The sequence below is a fragment of the Aythya fuligula genome, chromosome 4 (assembly GCF_009819795.1).
Source record: "Aythya fuligula isolate bAytFul2 chromosome 4, bAytFul2.pri, whole genome shotgun sequence".
NCBI classification, from domain to species: Eukaryota; Metazoa; Chordata; class Aves; order Anseriformes; family Anatidae; genus Aythya; species Aythya fuligula.
The window spans coordinates 49,724,875-49,742,452 of record NC_045562.1 but is presented as its reverse complement, the minus strand read 5'-3'; the positions used below and the strand labels follow the sequence as shown (position 1 = coordinate 49,742,452).

The window sequence follows — 17,578 nt, the reverse complement described above, 5'->3', positions numbered from 1 at the left end:
TTGGACACGCTTCCTGGGGCTTGTGAGACAGGGAGTGAGGGAAAAATCCTTTTTTGTTTTAAGTATCTTCACTTACCTCTCTTATAAGGGCTCACATTTATATCTGCTACATGGTTTATATGATGTTATAACAACACTTCCTACACTACTGTCTGAGAAAAGTTAATAGCATTATTCACATTTGTAGGAACATGCAAAAACACAACATATCAACAATTTATAAGCGAAATAGACATGGGTAAAATCTATTCTGAATCTTTTATACAGAATACTGTGAGGTTTTGAGGCTCAAAGAATAACTAAGCATCTAACCATATGCACCAACACCAACTGTGGTTTGGCCATTAATGACAGGAGCAGTAGTTGGATGATATTTATAAGACTACACAGTTTACCACAGACATAAAAAGAAGAAAAGAAGAAATATACCAGAAGAAAAATACCTAACTACTAAGATTCTGCTTTATAGATTCTCTAATGTGTAGCCCTCTTGAGGAACAGAAAGCAAAATTTCCCAGCGGAAATATACAAATCTGGTTGTACAGTCCACAATTCTCCTTACTACTGCTACAAGGAGGAAAAAATGTCAGGTAGGTTATCAACCAGCATTAGCACAGATCACCGGCCAATGTCACTATCTCCTGTATTACAATATAAAAATATACTAACAACATTATTTTGAAGACGTGGTAATACTTGCTTCATTCTTGCTCAGTTATACACTAGTATCAAAACTGTTTGTGTGTGTTCTCACTCAACCCTGGAAACCTCAGCTTCTCTGGTCAACATTTTGGACCTTAACCTCTCGAGTATATAAAAGGAAAATCGGTATGTATTTTAAGAACACCCATTATTTCATTAATCATTCTAAAGTAGTAAGATACAGATTTTATGAATAAATTGAGAACAACTTTAGGGAGGATGGCAAGCAAAAGGAAGGAAAAAGTCTCACAGCAGCTGCCAGCACTGCTGCCTGTGTTGCAGCAGTGACCACGGATCTAGGGCTTAGGATTAGGGCCTCGGGGCTGGCCATGAGCTGCAAACAGAGAGTGCTCTGATGCCCACACCTGGAACGAGACCAAACGCAAACTGTGGAACGATAACAAGCCTTGGCCTCTCTTGAGTTACGCCGCAAGGCAGTGACCTAGAAACTGGAGCTTCATGTCCAGAGCTCATCACTCATCTTTTTCCGCACTGGCATCGCCTTAAAGTTTTTATGGTGACATACTGATAGCACCATAAAATACCAAGGTGCTTTGATCATGCAATAAAATCCCTCTTCACTAATGAGCTGACTGGAAGTTCCCTAGATCCACGACAGACAGAGATTAGTTTTCTTCCTCCACTGAAGAGAAAAAGGAAGGAGTCTGATCAGCAACATAGCTTACACAGCGCTATGCCACAGCCACAGAAACATTAGGAGGGGAGAATCTCCAGAAATCTGTTATCAATACCCTGATGAAGCATTTCTGTTTAATAAGAAGGATGGAGCGGAGAAACAGAGGAAACTTAACAGAAATACTTGTATTTCTAACTGTGGATGCTTGTGAGAACTTGCAGTGCTTTACTAGGCCCCATTATGCCAACGACTTCACAGCACCTTGGAGCTGACAAGGCAGACCAACACATCTAAAGGTTAAAACGATCCCAACCCACTCCCACCACACACAAACACACACAACATGGCCCCATTAACTCAGGTTAACTCAGGCCTGCAGCTCCCTGACAGCACTCCTGTCCAGCAAGGAACCGCGAAGATGGACGCCTGAGGATTACAACAGAGAAAATCGCGCCCAGCAGGCAAGAGAGCACAGCGGCTCTTCAGCACCTTTGTTGTTCTCTATCTTGCCCTCCAAGAGCTAAAACTATCCAATACTGATGGTAATTTGTTGGCAGTCAGTCTGAATAACCTTAGAATTGCAAATATAAACCAAAACCAAATTCTTCTGAAGAACTTGATACCATTTTTCTTGGCACCACATATGTGGTCTTAACAGAAGTCAGGAAGTACAGAAGAGATAAGAAACCTTGAGAAAAAACTAAAGAAGTGCAATAATACATCTAGTAAAATGGTATCTCCATTGAAATCAACTGAGGAAGCAATCCTTCCTCACTTCAGATCTTCAGAATGAGCAGCGCATGCTGTTTTGTTCTGAAAACTTGCGGCATCTCTACCAAGGCCCACTACATATACTCCAAGAACACACCAGCTTGGTACAGTGAGATTCAGTTTCTGTGAGATTCAACTTCAGTTCAATACTCTTCAAAATGCTTTTATGCTCAGCAGCATATTTCACATGATAAACCACATTTTAGAAGGTGAAATTCTACAAGCCTGCTACCAAAAACACAGAAGTGATGTCAGCACCCTCCTTAGCTGTCCTGCCCTCCTCTCCCTTACCGGAGTAGCCAACTTGCCTTCTTGTGGCCCTCGTCCTCTCCAAGATGAGCACTCTAGTTTAGTATCCCCTTCAGGTATAACATCACCATAAAAGATAGGCACAAACATTAAATATATCTATATATACATGTTTAAACAATCCTTTGGAAAGTACTACATATGCTAGGGAAACTTCTAACAGTGGAAACTCTTTTTGGTCACCCTTTGCCATATTTGTGAAACCTGGTTCGGCTCATATTGCTTTGCTTAAAGTATTTTTTTTCAGAACTGGGGATAAACTTTGTTTTCTTTCCTGTGGAGGAATACTTACAGCTTGGAGCACATTTCATGGTGTTGTTTTTTGGTTGTTTGTTTAATTTATAATTGTTTAAGAGAAGGAAAAAGAGTTTGGAGTCTGTTTTTTTTTTTCTTCCTCACCCATGCACTTCTGCTACACAACTTCTGGGCTTTGGATTCCTCCAAATTTTCTTTTCCTATTCTGTTCTTTTCTGAAGAGAGAGAGGTTCAAAGATAAGAACACTGCTGCAAAGAGAACAATGCAAGATCCTACCTTAATATTTCTCAATCACGGGTTTTTGTCTTGAACAGCTATCCAAAAAAAAGTGAACTCCTCAGACAAATCTCAGTACAACTGGGCTAACTCCCTCCTTTCTTTGCTTTGCTGTCATAAAAATGAAGTGTCAGTTGCCAGCCTGTCTTTTTTTCCAGGACAAGACCTCATTTGTAGCTGAAAGAACAGTAAAAATCTGGTGATATCTGGCCCCACTTCCATGTCCTGCTGACAGCTGGCACAAACAAGATGTTACGGAGAGAAAGGAGACAGGTTTCCACTGAGATGTCAGACACTCTATTTTCTAAACCTAACAGCAGTTCTGCAGTAACACTGGCTGAGCTGATATTGAACAGCAATGCAGAGACACCAGCACCCTCACAAACACGTCTTTCAGAGCAGGAACTCTTCTAAGTTCTAGTTAAGCAGCACAAACACAGGATGCAAGTAGGGATGATGAATAAGAGAAGTAAAAGGAAGAAAATCACTGATTCATGAGGTTACTTACACTGCCTCAATAGTATTGTGAATGTCAATTATTAATTATTATTGATTTTATTGATTGATAATAATTAATTAGTATTGATTTGCAGGAGTTCAAGACACTAATATATCTTTCCAGACCAGCACTCTGTTCTGTAGCAATAGGCTACAAAAGATACTTTAAAATTATCTTTGAAAATATCCCCAAATCACTTGGCAGCTGTGTCAGATGGGCAGAACCAGGAGTCATTTATACTTCCCATGCTGTGCTTTCCTAAGATCTCTTTGAGCAATAAACAACTTTTAGAACTCAAACTCATTCTTGAAGCAAGAAACCTATAAATACTGCTGTTCCAAATGAAAAAAAATATTTTAGAAGCTTGAAGTGGTTGCTTTTTCTTTAAAAAACAAACAAAATCAAACAAGAAACATCAAAACAAAGCAAAGCCTCCTAGCAGTCTGCTCCTGAATACACTTTAGAATAGTTGAGTTGGAAGGGACCTACAAAGACCATCCAGTCCAGCCGCCTGACCACTTCAGGGCTAACCAAAAGTTAAAGCTTATCACTGAGGGCATCATCCAAATCCCTTGAGAACAATGAATATATCTGAAGCTACATAAAACTGGAAAAAAAGTACCTTTTCTATACTTTGGATTTTCAAATCCTTCATTCTTAAAAGTAAGAAAAAGGCAAAGCGTGGGGATTTATTATTATATGCTTGTTGTTTTCTACTACTACTTTAAAGTATTATTTATTCAGTATTTATTCTGAATTGAGTAAAATGTTGTCCTATTTACATTGCTCTTCTTGTTTGTTTCTAACTATAGACTTGATGCGTTATGTGGATGAACTCTGATGTAAATAATTAAAGGGTCTTAAAGCTCCTAATTCTATAACTGTACTGAAACATTTTCCATTTATAAATATTTTAGCTTTCTGACCATTGCCATATTTAAAATACTTCTTGACTGGTCCATAACTCCTGGATTAGTCTAATAAGATCTCTCAATACAAAGTCAATAATTCAAAGTTAATTTATTCCTATATTTTAATGTTTCAATAAATTAACATTCTAATATTAATAGTCATTAGAACCATGCAATTCTATGCCTTAACATTCTCTTTTAAATTACTGCAGGCTGCCAGCTTGTTAACCAAAACTGTGCTTCGGTGAACTCCCCTGTAATTTCTCCCCAAAAGTAGTTTCTAACAGAACCTAGTAAAGTAAAGCTTTGCTTATGACATTAACGCAGGCAACTGGTTACATCGGAGTTCAAACCATTTATAATTACAGCAGCATGGTCCTGTATCCTTTAGGTTATGGGTGACTGTTTTGATTTAGAATGGCCTGTTCCTCTTTAAGTTTAAATTTACCCTTTATTTTGCACTGTACCTAAGAGAATTGAGAATTTCCCTTTGACTAGCATCATTATTCTTTCTTGAAACACAAGGAAGAATATCTTTTCTATACAGGCGAAAACTGCAACTACACAGCAACTGGACATAATATAGTAAACACAACAGTTTTGCTCTGTAGTGTTCTGAAGATGTCAACCACTTTTCTAAATAAATAAATACTCTTCTTTTGTCAGCAATCTCTTAAATGCTACTAAACCTCTAGGTCTGAACCTTGCCCCTTTTAATACAAAAGCAGCAGAGCTGGAGTTTAAAAAAAAAAAAAAAGTCAGCAGAAATGGGGTATTTGACATGGGTTGCTGCAGCTGGTTTAGCTGGAGCTTTCCTGAAGTCCATGCAGAGCACGCAGTTTATTCTAGCAACAGTAGCTGACAGAGGGGTTTGCATTTGGGGCACTTTTTCCTTTCAATAGAATTCTCTTCTGCAATCTGAATCATTACAAAATCTAGTTGTGGTATGGGTTTAGCAAAGGGGATATTGCTTTAATAGAGAGAATGCCCTAAAGGAAAGCTCATTCTAGCATATCTATGCCTGATGGAAATAAATAATGCATGTCCCAACACATATTGTACCTACTACAGTGCAGACATCTTATTTAAAAATCAATATGAAGAACCACACACACGACATAATCTTCAAAAAAAAGTCATAATTCCATGTTAACGTGTAGAGAAGTTCAAAGTAAGGCCCAAAACATTTTAAATTTTCATCTCCTTAAAACTTCTAAAGATCTGGTTGCATACACTTCTCTAACAAGTCTCCAGGCCCTTACCTCCAATGTACACCAAATTTCCTTGCAAGTATTAGAATATCAAACAGATAATGCAAAAGAGGGAAAAAATACAGGTGTTCAGCAAGAGTGGAAGCTATGCCAACCGAAAAAAAAAATAAAAATTCACACAGTCATGCAACAATAAAACGAGCAAATTGAAAGCAGGCTTCTGTGCAATACACGTGAGAGCAAGGCTCCATGACCCAGCTGAGCTTCTACTCAGCTAGGTCATGGAGCCTTTATTATCCCACTGCAAGAGATGGTTTCATATTTAAACAGAAGAAAAACTCTCTGCCTTCCCAAGAAATTTGCTGTTGATGTAATGAGTCAAAACTGCTCACCAAAGGGATGAGACAAATACCACAAGGGGACAGATGAGAAAGTGATAACGCTGCACCGCTGGGAGCAAAGCCCCTTTTGGCAAAAGGGCCCAGCTCAGCAAAACCTCCTCTATCTTCCCCCATACCAAACGGAGAGCTGCAACTGAAGCTTGTCACCTTGAGAACTGTCACCTAATGGAGCATTTTGCACCTTCGGTTGGTACACTGCGTCCACTAGTTGGGATAGCCTTATAGCCTAGCTGTCCCTTTCCAGTCCACGTGTGTTGATCGGCCTCCTGAACAACAACAAAAATCCCTTTCAATAGCTCTTTTCTTCACACAGCAAATTTTACTACACACAACTTTCTTGGCATTTCATTCAATTCATTTCAATTCAATATATTCCAACTGTGCAAATGGTCATTGTTAAAGACCACCAAAGTTCATAAACAGAGCCAAATATAGAGGTTACAATTCATAATCCTTTTTTACTCAAAATATTACAAAAATCAATCAGAAATGAAGAATCAAGAGATTCACGTTGTATTGGGTGGTTAACTACTGAAAGAAACCTGCCTTACCATGACAAGTAGCAGCCTGTGGAGAAGACAGCATAAGCACCACGTTCCCTTTACAGTAACCGAACCTACTGCTTCAGAGTACAAGAAACAATTCAGCAACCACATGTACTAACACAAAGTACAGTTAGATACATTTTAAAATAGTAATAATAAATCAGAATCTACAGAATCTAGTAGCTTTACTTGATTTACTTTAACATAAACTCGAATTTATCTTTAATTTAAAAATTTCTCCTTTCGATTTATCAAAACCATTTTAGAAGTTACAGTCATAAAGAAAAATTGTTACATACTGCAGAAATGCTCCGTGGACTTTCAATATATAAGATGACTACCCACTGTCAGGACTTTTTGAAGTCGAGGTTGAAATTAACAAAAGTTTCCCACAGGAAGAATGAACAATATTACTTGGGATGTTTAACATTGGAGAAATACAGTTAACATTCTGTTTAGTATTGTACTTACATAATTACTGCTATTGTTTAAAAACATCTCGTGAAAATAAGGTTTTTCCTGACTGTGAAACAGCACTGGATTTGCTACTGGAATATCAAACTGCTATTAGAAATGTCTGAAGGTTCTCTGCTACCACCACTAAGGATAACTGCTGCCCCAAAGGATATTTTGGAGCAGAAGCAATCAGGTAGCATCTCAGACTCATTTCTCCTTCTCTGGTTCATTTTTCTTTGCAGTTTAACACTTGCAGGGAATGCAAGTTGCAACTTATCATACAATGATGACTGCAAAAATATTAACAAATTGTGGATGTATTGGTTTAAAAAACGTAAGTGTAACCCACAAGCAAAGCCCAACAGAAGCAGCACGTCTGTCCTCTTGCTAAGCACGCACAGCTCTGCAGGCACAGCACCTCGGCCCACCTCCTCCCCAGGAGCCACAGAAGGCCAACAATAGCACGCTTGTTCCACAATTCTTCACACATGCCCTTGTATATATGTTCCTGTCATGGCAATTTAAGGCAATCTTGCCTTTCTTAGTGAAAGCCCACTGTATCGTTGCTGTCATGACATGAAAAGCCACAGGATAAAAATGAGTCCATTATATCAAACTTGTTAAATAAATACAATGTTATCGGAGCAGCTCCTCTCCTGAGAGCCACGAGTTCATTTTTTGTTGGTAAAAGAGAAAGCAATCTCCAGTCAGGCAATCCTAGGGGAAAGCAAGCAGTTCTTCAACTCTGTGTGATTTTGTTTCATTCACAGAGAGAATGATTCAGGATACCTGCCAGGCAGCTCCCTACTTTTCACAGACTTGTCAGCACCTGGCAGCTGTAGCTCTGCTAATTCACTTCCTTTCAGTGTTGTTTCATTTCTCTCTGATTTTATAATATATTTTCAAAATGTATGGTTGTACAGACAGATGCAGCTGGCTTTACCACCATGCCCTGGCTCACACACTCAGGTTTAAGTAACTTTGACATCTGAACCAAGCTGAGCAAACCGATACAAAAAACCCCATGACCTACCTCCAGCACAGATCTACCTTGCTTTGGGGTTTAAAGACAGACAACCATACGCAGGACAGAGCCTGTGACCTGTTTGCCAAAGAGACACACCGCAACCATTTCCAAGTTACTGGAAATATACTGGGTACATCTTCGTTCCGTTTTTATTCTCTGGAAGAAATTCTTCATTTCCGAACTTGACAAGATGATTATTAGGGTAGATATCAGAAACACAGAAGAGCTTTTAGAAAGCAGTAATGGATCGTACCTGTGCTCACTGGAAAGCAGTTGGTTACTATCTACAGACTATAAGCCCCAGCAATATATACATAGGTTTCATTAAAATACACATCTTATCTTCGAGAAAGGTTTCCATTACATAATGCTTTCCTTTGCGAGCAGCATCACATTTGGCTTCTGACCACATACATTACATTACTAAAAGTAATTCTCATGGCACCTAGACCTCCATTAAACAAAGGTTTTTGTGGACAAAGTATGAGCTTTTTCACACCAACTGAAAACACAGTTAAAATGGGTGCTCTGGCTATAGAATCAGCAACCTCAGAAGAATCATTTAACAGAGCACATATCTCAACTGCGATGAACTAAACAGAATCCATAACTTTAGGATCATTCATTTTTCCCCTTTACAATCGAGACACGCTATCAGAACTCAAATACTATGAAAGATCCATGCAACCTAAGGACGAGGCAACATAAAGTCACCGCTCCGTCCACAACTTCAGTAAGCAAATAATCCTTAGGCAGGAACATCCCCACGACACCACTGGTTTAAGAGGACATGCCTGACTCCCTCTAAAAAGAAGTAATGCCTGAAATTGTTGGCAGCGAGACAGCGTCCTGAAACTAGGCCATACGAATGTCACTTCATTGTTGTCGGTGAAAGAAAAAAGATCAACTACAATAAAACCTTAGCCAGCACTGCAACAACATTATGCCAGCTAAGCAAGCCCTTAGCTGGACCCATGGAGCTTTGCTGGGTTTCTGCTATGTATGGTTTTTACAGATGATTATTTTTATGTACATACAAATACATGCAAGCATACAACTCTCTCAGGTTATCACAAAGTGTAAAAAGTAGCATCTGCATTTAAGGAATCTTTGAAGGCAGAAGAGAAACCTTCCTTACGTAAGTTCTCAGCAGATGCAAGTTTATTGAATTTCCAAACACGTGCTCAACATAAACATTATGTAATTCCTTGCTCTGCACACACTGCATCACTTGATTGGAAAATGTTTCAGGGGGGAGAAGCAAGTGGCTTGCCCCCTCGGCTCAATTCACGGAGCTGCCAGCGCACAACACGTGAAGGCACACGCAGGCTGCGTCCAGGTCTGCTCCCGGCTCCTGTGCACAGCTGCCCTGGCACACAGCGATGCCCTAATCACGGCCGTCTGCGCAAAACCGAGTGAGGGCTGTGAGAAACGCCAGGTGAAACCCGGCTGCCTGGCCGGCACAGGGAACAAGGCGGTCAGTGCATCGCCCGGTACCTCCTCGCGGCAGAGGAGTCGGGAAGATCTCCGCTGTGCTTACATAACGGAGGGCATGCAGGAGAAAGCACAGCATCACCAGCAAGCTCTCCTCACTGCCCCGGTGGTGTTACCGCTCCTTGTTTTATCGTAGCTGATGCTGCTGTCTAGTCCAGACCCTGCAGTCCAGCTCCTTATTTATATGGCAATTATTTAACTAGCTGAAGACTTAATTTATTCTAACTGAATGCACCCCATGCTCTACTTTAGTTTGGGAACAATACACGTTAACAAAATCAACTTTAAGGATTTTTGATCCTTTTCATGACACCCCCAACTTCTCCTATAAGACATATTTTTAATTAGGATCATTTATGATTCAGCAAGAACGCAAGTACTTCCCAAGCACACGGCAGAATTTGGAACAGCTACAGTTAAACTTTAAGATGCAAGCACAAGAAGTGAAGAGCCAAATCTATCGGGACGCCTGTTTTGAAATATTCGCTGCTCTAAGTTAGAGCTGTGAGCCTAGAAGTTATTAGACCAAAACACAAATTACAGCAGTTTAGTGCAAAAAGCAAGTCTCACGCCTGAGCTATTAGGACGTGGCTGAACGCCTGCACTCCTGGCTGATTAATACGCTGGACCATAAATAACTCCTTACTAATTCTTTTAAACAAGACACGCGTGAATCATCGGGCAAGCAGCGCTGTATTGGGGTACAAATCCCAGCAGCTTTGGTGGAGCCCTTGGCCAGGAAGAGCCACACGCTGCAGCACGCCTGGAGCAATGCCTTGCGAAACGCGGCCTCGGGCTGAGGCACCGGGTACCTCCCGCTGCTGCTGCTGCTTTCAATTTTTAGGAGCACGAGCTGCACAGCATCCCTGCCGAGCTGGGACGTCGCCTCCGTTGCCTCCTGGTGTCCTGCTGCCAGCCCGAGAGGTGCCACGCCGTGCACGGCAGCTCCCGGCCCCAGACCCTGCGCTGAAGCGTGCATAAAGGGGTGATGCGAGGACAGGGCGCCCTCGGGGAGGCTGCTGCAGCCCAGGCAGGGAATCCTCCTGGAAAGCCCAGGGCTGGGCTGCTCGCAGCTCCGGCCGAGGAGCCCCGGACCGCTCCAAGCGCTCCCGAAGGCGCCTCCCCGCTCAGCCCGGAGCCGTACCACTCACCGCCGCCACCGCCACTCCAGGCTTTGAGCAGGGACTTGATGCTGAGCTCGAAGAGCAGCGCGTCCTGCAGGCTCACCATGCTGCCGCCCGCCCGCTCCCGCTCCCGCGCCCGGTCCCGGTGACGCAGGGCCCGGGGGGCGCGCGCTGAGGGCGGAGGCGGGCGGCGGGCCCGGGGGCGGGCCCGGGCGGGAGCAGGCGGGGAGGCTCCAGGGGGCGTCACGCACGGGGGGGCTGGGCCCTGCCGCTGCCCCTCAGGAGGGGTGGGAGCCCAAACGCAGCGCACGCAGCTCAGGCTGCAGCAAGACGAGGGCAGTGGGGGCAGCTGCTCCCAAGCTGACCCTGTGGCCCCGCACAGAAAAGGAAGGGGACAGGGGAGCTGACCCACACCCTGCCGGCAACCCAAAAATGCATGGTGTGGGGCTAAGGTGGGCTCAGCAAGTGAATGTGCTGTAAAGTAATTAAGAGAGAGCTACATCGGTGCAGAACTGTCCCTGTAATTCAGAGTTGGCCCTGTAGCAGCAGTAACCCAGCCATGAGGAAGAACTCAAATGTACTCCTAGCAGATTAAGAAATTTAAAAACAGAGTACACCAAATATTTTCTTTTTTTTTTTTTTTTTTTAAATCCTTTCCCCTCCCTCAATTAAAAAAACAAAACAAAACAAAACAAAACAAAACAAAAAAACAGAAACGAAGGGGGGACATGGACCTGTCACAGCTAAGTGCGCAGCTCCAGCAGCCCAGCAGAGGCACGCTGATAGGAGTGGGGTAGGGGGCTGCTGATATGGGTGTTTGGCCAGCTGCGCTGTGGGGTTGTTTGTTTTTTAGATAAAAATGGCACTATTAACTGCTGAAAACTAAGTGACCACATAATCGAGTTGTCAAATCCCCCCCCCCATGCAAAAATGACTATAGCACCACATGAAAGTGCTATGTACATGCAGGTATCTCTTCCTTCCCACATAGGGTACAGGCGGTGCACACACAGAGCGATGCTTTGGGGCACTGCATCAAGCTTTCTTTCATAAGCCTGATCCAGGTAATGTTACATACATTGTGCCTCTCTCTAATTACCTCATACTCATTTTTCATCGCTTCTTTTATGAATACAGTCAGAGTAATAGAGTAATACTTCAAGCACTTCTTTTCCCTTTCACTAAATAAGAAAGAAGAGGTTGTGTTTTGTTATTAGTAGGATATAAAGGTCAGATTTTGGAACTGGCTGATGAATTTCACCACTAATTTGAAAGACTGTATTAATTATGGTTAGTCTCCGACTGCCTTTAACACTGGGCTACAGAGAGTTCTTCAAAGGAAGCCTTGTTAACAGCACGCATTCCAAAATCATGAGCCAACTCTCCCAGCACCTCAAAAATAATGACTTTTTAAAATACACTTTGGGTTCTTTGTAGTTGCACCCCCTCCAGCTTTTATTCTTTAAATTATTAGCACCAGAAACTTATTAAAAAACAATCACCCAGAAACCCCAGGAGCACAGAAACACTAATCTCAATGTTCCACCTCCCGAAGCCCTGGTAAGCAAACAGAAGAGCTGCCAGTGTTTCTATACAGGAGTGTTTTTAAAGTGAATGAATGTTAGGAAATATTTTTTAAGACTTTAGGTTTATTTTTAATAACAATGTGTTCAGCAAAGCAAGTTACATAGCCCTCCCCCACAGCATCTGAGGTTTTGCTGCAATAGTATTTATTCATATCAACTGTTGATTGATTAATTTTGGTAGGTCTTCCTCAAGGAAACTAGCCACTCATTTTAACTGCAGTTCGTTCAGTATTAGCCCATTAACATCTCTAAGATGTTAGGAGTATTTTAAGAACATTCAGACTTGCATGTACAAAAAAGTGTAAGTTTTTCTAAAGGTTTCGGTGGCAAGACTGAACACTAGGAATACTTGATATTAGAAACATATATACTGAAAAATCCTCTTAATATCATATGAATACACGTTTGCTTTCATATATATGTGCACACAGTTTGATTTATTGGACATTAATTTACAAGATTTAAGAACGGCACACAGCAAATATTTCTATTATCCTCTACAAACACACCCCAAAGAAGAGAAAAATACCACAAGTTCATTTAACGGGAGGGTTAACAGACCTGTCAGCATCTTAGCATTACCACAAGCATCAGTGTCACAGGTATAACCGTGTACAAACCTTCTAATATTTCTTTGTCCTCACAACCACAACTTCAATGTTTTTATAATCAAAGATTTATAGATGACAACTACAGCAATTTTGAACTTTGTTTCTGTTTAGCCTGTGAATTGAGTTAATGAGGTAACCTATCATACACTAGAATAAGCAGATCTCAGAATAAAACGAATTTTAAAATACATCTTTTATTTTATTTTTAATCAGAAGAAGAACAGAAGAAGCAGGAAAAGTAAAACATGTATTACAAGCCCCTAAAAGCTTGCCAAGCATAGAAAAGGCTAATTCACTACACAGAGCCCAATAAAACTCACTGTGTAGAGTTACAAGATATCATCGTCATGCATTTCCAAAACTGTACAAGAACATGTCATTTTCAGCATCAATTCCTTTTACGTTCCTCATTTTCAGAGAGGAAAATGAAACAGGCTTCTGGCTGGGAAATTACACTGTGTCTAAAATAGAGAGCAACAAGTATGTCCACTGAAAACATCTAAAAATATGTATCCCTTTGGAGTACATATATGGGAAGTCTTTCATGAGATATTTGGCCCACTATTTTATTACCTAGAGAAAAGATGGAAAAAGAAAGCACTTAAATTAAACTATAAGGCAGAAGTTTTGAACTGAAGCTGTTTTATGCAGGAAAAACAAACCAAAAAGAAAACCTCAACAAAATGAGGCCATTACTTAACTGGACTTAGGAGTTCTGTACAAAGTAGCAATTCACAACATCATTCCAATAAACACGTAGTTAAATACTGATTCTGAAGTTTGCTTACATTTTGATACTGGACCAGTTGTAAAATTCCCTACCAAAGTGAACAGACTAATAGAAAGTCTATGAACTTTTTTTTTGATATTTTCTCAAGTCAAGGAGAGGCATAATTGTGAATGAGCACATTGATACCAGTAAGCTCTTAAGAAGAAGAGAAGAATGTAACTGTGCTAAAGCAGAAGTACTCTATCAGCAATGCAAGCTGTTTGCAAGCATCCAGTCCACTCCTTTTTGTTCAGATATGAAAACCTTTCAGGGAAGACAATGTCTAGAAGCAAACTAGTTGAGAAGTTTCAGCACCACAAGTCTACTGACTTCAGGCTGGAAACAGCCCTACCCATTACAAGATTCCAGGGAATAAGTCCACCTGTTCTAAGTAGCATTATAACATCTATTAGAGAGGATCCATTTGTTGCACTGTTCATGCACAGCACACCTGAATCACACAAGCGAAGTCAGTTCTGCACTTCAGGAGTGCAAACCTTATATACCTAATATTCAGATCAATGAAACTTGGTCACTCTTACAGCATGGAAGAGCTGTTCTGAGTGTTAGAAGTAGCAATAGGATCCAACCAGTATAAAAGAACATGCACAACTGTGCTACAGTGAGATATTAGAAGCTTTTTTTTTTTAATAGAGTTTGAAATTTTAATAAAAACATTTCTAAAAGGACTACTATACTTACTAGGATCAATACAGTTACTACAAATGTGTATGCAAGGGTGGTGTATGCAGCTTTTCTTTAAAAGAGCATTATACCATTTTCTTGGAGCTACCCAGAAGTATCACTAGCAACTATTTTGAATAATGTACATAAAATAAGCACTGTGTCTAAAAATTGTTGTTTCTGTAACTGCCAGAGCTCTGGCTTGTGGCAAATATTAAGATGCAACACCAAAAAAAAAAAAGTGTTCTGTGTTATTTGAGCCTCATCCCTATGGACGGAAAAGGTAGTGGAGTTCTCGCCTTCCTCACAAGGCTTTTTGTGAGTGAAGATATTCCTGATGAAGTCATCTTTAAAAAGCATTATTTACAAAGTTTGCTTTCCAATGACAGAAAGCAGTAACATTTTATATCATTTGTTTTACAGTGAACATCACAGTTTTTAGTTTCATTTCCTATTTTCAAGTGTTATTCCCAAGTCCATTTTAAAATTTAATTTCTCCAGGAATCTTATCATACTACCTTCTTTCCCCTCTATGCTATAGCTCTTGCTGTTTTCTACCGGGATAGCAGACAATGGTTTGTCTACTTTTCTACAACTAAATAATTTGCATTAATCATCCCAGCAAAAACACTCAATTTTAAAAGAACAGCTAAAGTTGTTCTTTTAAGTTACATTAAAAAATATATATGTGGCCATTGTTGCATTCAGGTTTCTTTGAGGTTTCCAGTACTACTTCATTCATCTTCAGGATGATACACACTGACGGAAAATGCATTCAGGCAAAACTTCAAATATTTACTATTTAAAGTCAGTTAAAACAGTAAGTTTTCCAACTAGCTAGGGTAGGACACTGAAGATACACGGCTTTCTTGTAGAGCAGTCTTTGAGTAAGATCAAAGAGGATACTGTTAATATTTAACTTTTCCAGTAAGCTGCTGCTATCTTTATTAACGGTAATCCTACCTTCCTCCTTTCTCCCCCTTCCCCCCCTCAAAAAATGACGAAAATAAATCCTGAAAAATAAGATAGCTTTCAAGGTGGTTTAACATAGAACTTACCAACCTTGTAAGAGCTGAACACATGTCACACTGAACAGATTTCAGTCTGGCCCTTCTCGAAAATCCAGCTTTCCAGATCACCAAACATCGTAAGATTACAAGGAAACGAATCAGCAATAAAAAGCTGCAACACTTCAAACAACCCAGCAGGCAGTTCTGAGATGTTATTTAATCAACCTCTCTCAAAGAGTAAACAAGACAGGCAAAGCAATACAAAAAGCCATAGCTGTTACTGCTCGAGAGCTTAACAAACCCGAGTTTCTTGATTTTCATGGTTATCTGAACAGTTAAAATTTTATGGAACCCCAGTGGTTTACTATCTCTCAAATGCTCAATTTTGACCTTCCTTGACTGCAGATAAACTTTAAAGGTATAGTCTGGCTAGTATGGTTGTGTGTCAGACAAGCAGAAATAACTGCCCTAAGATCTGCTGGATCCTGCATCACGTGCTCCTCACTGTGCTCCAGCATTAATATACCAACATCCTGCCTTCGGAGAGCTGGCATTCCAGTTTTCACCAACCTTTTAAATGGAACCTGGAAACAGTTTCAAGTCTACTTTGAAAATCCCTGCTTAGTTGCTGGGCATTTAAATGGATAGAATAGGGAAAGGCTTAACTCTGTTACCCTACAAGGCCTGAGGACAACTGTTACGAATCAGTTATGTTTCTATTTTTGCTGCTTCTCCCAAGCTGCTAGATGTCTGTGCCACTTTTACAGGAAACATCACATTTGCATCATGTGAGGACCAGGGACATTAGCCCTATAGAAAGCAGTGTCAGCTTAAAAGAGAAAAATAAGTACGTTTAAGACTCATCCAGAATTAAAATAAATACAAATAAAGTGTATTAGCATATTGGGATACAGTCCCAAGTCTGTTAAGGTGCATGCGTGGCGTAGTGCTTGGGCTGAAAGTGTCCTGTGATGCTTGCCCATCAGCTGAAGGAGCTCCTACCTGCCCTCCCCATTAGCAGAGCTGGACATTTGCTCCTGAAACCCTGCAGCTCGCAGCCAATTCCTGTTTGCCCATTAGAGCACTTCCCAGCCCAGGGGAAGTATGAGGTGTCTGCAGGGCTTGGGGAACTGCAGGGAGTTACAAGCGTGAACAGCTTGGGGCATCCCCACTAAGCCTGCTCACCAGCACAAGCCCACCACAGCCCCTTTCACCGTAGCCCTGTGGGCTGTACAGCTGGCAGAGCAGTGACAGGGTCTGCACACACTCCTGATGTTTTAACTCCCTGAAATCATCATTTCCAATGTTTTAATTACACAAGGCAGGAACACGGAGCTCGGTTGTCCAATATCATAAATGATGACAGTAATATGGCATTCTTCTTAGTTGAACTGAAATGGCATAGCTCTTCACAGGCTGCACTGCTCAATTACAGTGCATTTTTTAATGCAGGCTTTAAACAATTAAGTGCCTTGAATGCTGATTTATTTGATTTATTTTATTTTATTTATTTTTTTTTTTTTTAACAACTTCCCTATCCCTGTGAAACCACAAATACTCCTGCAGCAACATGAAGCAGGAGTACAAAATAGAAACACTTAAGATTGAAAAAAAGGTAATTAATACATATACACTGATTTACAAGTCAGAATTAACAGCATTTATATGAGGTGCTATTCGCACCTTGGCAAGCATGCTGTTTCACTGAAGAAAAATGAAAAAACACAAAAATCAGGAAGGGAGAAAATGCAAAGTAGCAGCAAACCCAAAGGTGCAGCTGAAAGCAACACTTGGATACCAAACACCTAACGAACACTCGCGCTTTACAACAAGGGCTTGGTTGTCTGGAAGTTCTGCAAATAGGCCACAGCACAAAGTCCTCTAAAGGGCCCCAGCTGGTAGACTACAGCCTAGCCTCTACAAGCAGATGCATCTGGCACCTGTGCCCGATGCTGGGAGTGCTTCGATGCGGCACAGTTGATGTTTATCGCTTGACCTGAGACCCTGCAGGCAGCTCTGCATTCACTGAGTGCCTCGGGCACGGCAGACCAAATGGAAAGGAGCAGTGGCACCCCACTGCAACCTCTACTAGTTAAAGAAAAACACAGAACTGGAATTAGGTAATTGAAATGTTCAGGTGAAGTGGAGAATATGCTTATTCATTTGAACTGGCTGCTCTCTGTCAGTCGTGTTATTTTTTGATAGAGCTCTAGCATACTAATCATTCCTCTCAGCAATTACCATTAATGGGTTAGCTTTCCAAAAGCACAATCTGCCTATAAATGCACACGGTACGATT

General features: G+C 41.0%; 1 protein-coding gene across 14 annotated transcripts in view; it reads right to left on the bottom strand.

Moving 5' to 3' along the window:
- The window catches only part of FRYL (FRY like transcription coactivator), a 171,570-nt gene that overhangs the window by 112,502 nt on the left and 41,490 nt on the right, over window positions 1-17,578 (bottom strand). Inside the window, exon 1 of one of the 14 annotated variants that reach the window (XM_032186045.1) lies at window positions 10,647-10,664. The exons of the other annotated variants lie outside the window; for them this stretch is intronic. The gene's annotated coding sequence lies outside the window, so the exon portion shown is untranslated. Of the gene's footprint in view, window positions 1-10,646; window positions 10,665-17,578 lie in introns of those variants that run through there. 14 annotated transcript variants of the gene reach the window in all.